Source organism: Panthera uncia, chromosome C2 (genome assembly GCF_023721935.1).
Source record: "Panthera uncia isolate 11264 chromosome C2, Puncia_PCG_1.0, whole genome shotgun sequence".
Taxonomy (NCBI): Eukaryota; Metazoa; Chordata; class Mammalia; order Carnivora; family Felidae; genus Panthera; species Panthera uncia.
The window spans coordinates 98,436,403-98,443,342 of record NC_064810.1 but is presented as its reverse complement, the minus strand read 5'-3'; the positions used below and the strand labels follow the sequence as shown (position 1 = coordinate 98,443,342).

At 34.8% G+C, this 6,940-nt stretch overlaps 1 pseudogene; it reads right to left on the bottom strand.

Annotated features, from left to right (window-relative positions):
- Positions 1 to 773: 773 nt before the first annotated feature.
- On the bottom strand, positions 774 to 871 carry LOC125922221 (uncharacterized; annotated as a pseudogene).
- Between the last annotated feature and the right edge of the window lie 6,069 nt (positions 872 to 6,940).

Below are 6,940 nucleotides of genomic sequence, written 5' to 3'. Positions count from 1 at the left end.
TTCCTTTCCTCTAATCCTTTATCAATACCTAGAAATGAATCTAAGGTTTCTGGAGTTTCTCTGAAATTCAGAGAAAAAGGCTGGAGCAATCATCAAAAGGATATAAAATCTATCATCAAAGAAAAACAACACTCTTCTCATTACAGATTATAGCAGTGGTCTCAGAAGTGCACATGAATGACAGAGAATTGGTCGTTCACAGAAAATTAAATCAGATTTTCCCAACTGACATAAATAATAATTATGCAAAAATTTTTCCTTCATGCAGTGAAAATGACATCACATAAAGATAAAAGTGAAAACTAAAATACATATTTTTTAAAAATAACCAAAATTATCTATTACAACTTAAGTTTCTTCTATTAGCACATAAGTTCAGAATAGTATATGAAATATCTCACACAGGATGAACATTAATTATGTCCTTTTCATTTGCAGTGTCTGACTTTAGCATAACTCTTCCATAAGATTTTAGAAACTAAAAATCCCAAACAACAACAAAACCTACCTTTTAAAAAATTTTATTTTTTTATTTTTAGCAGCTTTATTAAGGTATATTTCACATACAAAAACTGTATATTTTTATGGTGTACAACATAATGTTTTGATATGTGTATGCACTGTAAAAGGATCGCTACAATTAAGCCAATTAACATACCCATCATTTCCACATAGTTACCACTATGTGCAAGTGTGTGTGGTGAGAATATTAATTTATGATCTATCTTCTGCATATTTCATGTATCCAATATATAATTGTTAACTATTGTCACAAAAGTACAAAATGCTTCATGAATTTTTGTGTCAACATTGAGCAGGTGTCATACTAATCTCATATCAATTTTAGTATACATGCTACCAAGGTGAACACAAAAAATCTTATTTTAAAAAGCACTTAATTTTGGGGGGCACTTTGGTGGCTCAGTTGGTTAAGTGTCCAGCTCTTGATTTCGGCTCAGGTCATGGTCTCACAGTTTTGCAGATTGGAGCCCCATGTCAGGCTCCATCCTGATGGTGTGGAGCCTGCTTGGGATTCTCTGTGTCCCTCTCTCTCCCTTTCCCTCCCCTGCTTGTGCTGATTCTGTCTCTCACTAAATAAATAAATAAATAGCATTTAGTTTTCATAATTCCAAGTATCCTGAAATTATGTAAATATTTTTTCTTCCTTCAGTGAAAATGATATCACATCATAATTTGATTCCAAATAATTTATGTTTATCATCATTTTAAATGATACAATATACTGAAGAAGAAGAGAGATACCTGAGTTCTAAAGGTAAATGAAAAATATGAGAGCAGCGCCGGTACATCGGTAAGTGGACACTTGACCGTAGACAGGAGCAGGGTGCTATAAACAAGGAAGTCCTTTGCCCTTGAGCTTCCCCAAGCTGTCTACTTAACTGGAGAAGAGGATTAATTTAAGTAAACAAAGATTGTATTAACTCGTCGTTAGCTGGTTTAACACTGAAAGCATATATGTCTACTTCTTCCCAATCTGGAGGGTGATCTGACTTCCCATCTCTAACTGGAAATACCCTGCCCTCTTTACTAGTCTTCAGTGCAGTACATCATCTCTTTACAATTCTCTTTCATGGTCCACCATTTTGAAATTAAATGTGGCCATGTAACTTACTTTAGTCAATATAAGGAAAAGTGACATGGGTCTCCTCTAGTAGAAACTTTGAGAGCTAGGTGTACAGTTTGCCATATACTCTTTCCCTTGCCAGGAGACCAAGAATTTTCCAGATAGTAAGGAAGACAGGAAGCAGAATGCCCTGATGAACTACAATCAATATGGAGTATGAGCAACACTTATACCTTTGTTATTTTAAAGCACTAAATTTGGGAAGGAGAATTTGTAACCCCAGCCTAATCTATTCTATCTTCTTTCATTTTATGAATAATAATTTACCCATGTTTCTTCAAAGTAAATGCACACTGAACAGTGACAAGAGTTTACCAACTTAATGCACAGGGGGTCAGATTTCAAGCATGTACAGGAATGGGGAATAAGAAACAATATGTCCCAGGGCTTACTGACTCCCTTTTATTGTATCACACAAGAGGCAAACTTGCTAATTTTATGTATAGGGAAGGATTGGTAGAGTTTACTGATTTTATATTCTTAGGAATTTCCCCTAGTATTCCACCCACTTTTTTTATAATGTAAGTATGAACATCTCTCCCTACATAAATAACCTAAGTTTATGGTTATTGAAACACCTGGCAGGGACACCCGGGTGGTTCAGTCAGTTAAGAGTCTGACTTGACTCAGGTCATGATCTCATGGTTCATGAGTTCGAGCCCTGTGTCAGGCTCTGTGCTGATAGCTCAGAGCCTGGAGTCTTCTTTGGATTCTGTGTTTCCCTCTCTCTGCCCCTCCCCCACTCACACTCCGTCTCTCTCTTTCTCTCAAAAATAAATAAAAATTTAAATAAATTTTTAAAAAACAAACCTCTGGCAAATACGCCCCAAAATGACCTAAATGATTCTCATTTCTGTGTTCACATTTTTATATAATCTCCTGTGAGTAGGCAAGGGACTTGAGACTATCTTGTAACCAACAGCATGCAGCAAAGGGAAGAGGATATCACTCCATTAATGTTAGGTTATATGCTGTAAGACTTCATTTTAGCAAGCTGGTGGTAGATAATTTCCTTGTAGTGTTGAAGTAAGCAGCCAAGTTGAAGAAACCCATGTGACAAGGAACTGTGAGCTGTCTCTAGAACCTGAAGGCTGATTCCAGCTGACAGCCAAGAAGGAGTTGGGGCCTTCAATCATATCACTGCAAGTGATATTTTGCCAAAAACTTAAATCAGCATGAAAGTAGATTCTTCCCCAGTCAAGTCTCCAGGCATGAATGCAATCTGGTCAATACTATGATGGCAGCATTGTGAGACTCTAAGTGGAGGATACAGGGAACCGTGCCTAACTCTTAATCCATGAGGAATATGAGATAATAAATCTGTACTGTTATAAACTACTAAGTTTTTGGTAATTTGTCATACACACACACATACAAGATCATGCTTGAATCTAACACATAAGATGTCTAAGACTTATCTCATTTGTCCATTTCTGTTGCTTCCTTATCATAAAAAGGTAAATTCTTTTCCCAAGTTGTTATAATCTGCTAGAGGTGGGGATACAGATAGTTGGCCATGGAAAAGGAAGGGAGTTCCAACTTGCCTATGGCTTGCTTTCCTCCAAAATACCTACAATTAAAAACATTCACCATGAGAATTAAAAAATTAATCAATTGCTCTTCCAGTTAACATAAGTTTTATTTCATGTGCAAAAGTATCTGTGCTTTTTCTCTCAGATTAGCATGGATGTTTTTCTTCTTTCCCTAGCCTGAAGTTACAAAGAGTGATATATAAGAGGTGAGTGAGAGATGAGCTGCTATAATGAAAATGAATATATAGGTAAATCTAAGTAATTGAGGATCCCAAGGGAAGGAAATAGAGTATAAACATAATATTCTATGTTTAATAGAGCCATAACAAGTACAGAAAATATGGATGGTGATTATGCTGGTTATGACATGGGAAAGGACCTCTCTACATTTAAAAACACTGGAGAGGAGGGGCGCCTGGGTGGCGCAGTCGGTTAAGCGTCCGACTTCAGCCAGGTCACGATCTCGCAGTCTGTGAGTTCGAGCCCCGCGTCAGGCTCTGGGCTGATGGCTCGGAGCCTGGAGCCTGCTTCCGATTCTGTGTCTCCCTCTCTCTCTGCCCCTCCCCCATTCATGCTCTGTCTCTCTCTGTCCCAAAAATAAATAAAAAAAAAAAACGTTGAAAAAAAAAAAAACACTGGAGAGGAGTATTACAAGGAATGGTGCATTAGGTAATGTCAGGAAGGAGCTCAACTCACAGTTCAGCAAATAATTATTTCATTGACTACTGGGTTCCGGGCACTATGAGTTCCTCATCATTGGTGGTAACAAAAGCAGAAGCAGAAGTATGTTAGGGAATATGTAAGGTTCTGTCCTAAAGCGGGTTTCTAAATGTTTTAAAGAGTAAAATAAAATCTATTTATATATTTATACATGTGCTAATATTGACTAATAATCCATACTATTAATTCCAACCACTGGTTCTCATCCCTGGCTGAACATTAGAATCTCCTAGGGAGCTTTTGAAAACTGTCTTTCCAGAATGCCATCCAGGCCAATTCAATCAGCATCTCTGGGACTGCGTCCTCAGCAGTGATACTTTTTAAATCTCCCCAGAGGGTGATAATGTGCATTCAGGGTTGAGAAATTCTGCTTTAAACTATTGATAGAGACTGCTATACATAATTTTACTTTATATTTATAGATTTTGCCAATATGTTTTTACATTGTTTATTAATTCCTGTAAGTATACACATCACATGATGAAAACTGAGTGCTATGCATTTTAAAAATTCAAAGACCTTAATTTGAAACTACTAATAAATCCTGATGTGAGCATTGGGACATCAGGTTTATTTTTGCCATTTCTTATATTTGTTTTGTTTTGTTTGTTTAAAAAATTTACCCCATTATAAATCTAACTTTTCTTGGATGTAAGGCAATTTTGCACCATAAAATCTAATTTTTATAGCTAAATTAAGGCAGTTAATGTGCAACATGACCTATATTATTTTTTCTGCACCATCATTCCTCAATACTACAAAACAGGTATAAAACTAGATATATTAAATAAAATCATCTTCTCTCATGCTACAATTTATTAGGCTGTTATGTAACATCTTTTATGTAATATACTTTATATATAATGATTTTATTTACTGTGATAATTGTAAATACAATATATTATATAGTATATATTAATATTTATATATTAATATTTATATATTAATATTTATATATTAATAGTATATAATATTTGATTTCAACAATTCTACCAGTATCTTTAAACCAGGTGATATAAACTGATGACCAACAACTTCAATTGCCTTGTATCAGGAAATTATATCAAAACATTAAAAATATAAATGAACTTACATCTATAAAATTAAACTTTTTGCTTATTTTCAACTTAAAGAAATAGTTTCTACCATTTTTTCTTATTTGTTCTCCTGTATTCTCTCTACTGTCCTTAAAGATTCTTCTATCACACAGATGTATCTTCCAAACTTCACTTTATATTTTTATTTTATTATTTTTCTTCTAGTATTTATATCTTTGACTTTTGTAAAGACAGTTTATGCATTTTGAAGGACATGTCTGAGAATTTAAGATTTTTTTCCTTAACAATCTATCAGTTCCCTTGTCTAACTCACTAATCCAATCTTAGAGAAAGGCTGGGGTCAGCTCTCCTAAAGACAATATTTTAATTATCTTCATTTATATCCCAGGACTCCCCTTTGCTCATTGTATTTATTGTTTCTGGGCCTGGAATTGTTCTATTTTTCTTCTGAGATCTAGGCTGTGACTTCACATTCCTACTTTCTGTTTTTTAAATATACCTAAGAAAGGCTGTTCTATTTATGACACTTGCCATGTTACAGCTGATGGACTCTATCTAAAATATTTCCTGTGATTCAGATGGGGTTTGATTTGTGTGCTCACTCTACTGCCTTGATGCAATCTCTATCCTTCCATGTACAAAGCAACTCTTACTAGCCACACACATTATATTTCTCTGTATAAGGATTATGAGATGGCTTTTAGAATCTCCATATATATTTGGAAACCACAAATACCAAAGAACTCATTTAAGGCTGAGGCCTCATAATACAATTTCATTAGAAGTAGCAATATTAACATACCAGACACAATTATATCTCTGGAAATGTCTCAGATCTCAGAACATTTGAAAAATATCAGTGAGGGAGGTGTTTGGGGTGTGGTAAAAGGACTGGGACTCTACCTTATATGAATTGTTTTAAATTGGATTCACAATGTATCAGTAAGATTTTATTCACCTAATTTCATTCACCGTTGCACTTTTAAACCACCGTTTATTACTCAATATTAGAAGAAAGACATGGTTATTGCATAAAACCCTATGGACTCTAGCACTCTTTTTCATATTTCCCTTCCTCCATAAAGCAGACCAGTCAGTAACCAGTGTGATTATCAAATGTAGGAAATTTAGAGAAAATAGTTAATTTCTCTTGCAGACTACTATATCATCTTTAAAAGAAGGGTTCATTGACTTGGATTATGTCTCAGTGATTCAATCTATGAGGCAACTACTTTTGGGGTGGCCATGCTAGTCCCTCATAACAGATTCAAATCTGGAAGAACAAAGGGTAGAAATAAGATCTACTGCTTCAAGTCAATTCCACTTAACAAACATCTATTGAGAACTATGTGTATATAAAACATAATCATTAAGGAACTTCTATACTGAGATTTACATTCAAATAGATGTATATGTTGAGAGAGAACAGTTTAAAAAATTAGGATTTAAGATAAAAATGTGTTCTCATTTTGAATGTAAGGTAAAAGAAAAGGAAATATCAAAAGATACAGAACACAATAGACTAAGATTGCCACAAGAATCTCAAGTGGACAGCCTCAGAGTCAAATGCAGTAGAAAAGCTAGCTGGAATAAACCCTAAGAGAGAGGTTTGTGATTGATAAATCAATTTTTTTAGAAACATTTTAGTGAGGGCTGTTAGCAGAAACCATGTGAGATGATGAAGCAGGCTGTAAAATAGTACAGGGTATAGCCTATGGTTTTAAAGCAGTAGATATAGAAGGGCAAGAAAAAAGGAGAGCAGAGTCAATGACTGAATTTCTTGGTTTCTTGGAAGCCAAGTAGAAAGAGTCACCAGAAGAAAAGAGAAATTAAAGACACAAAAGGAAATCCTGGCAGGGTTGGGCAGAGATAAGACCAGAGACCAGATGTTCAGATAGCTGAGTTAAGCATTTCTCTGAAGCTGGAGAGAATAAAGTAATTTAAAATATGGTGAAATTCTAAGTGAAAAGTAGAAATTTGAAAGA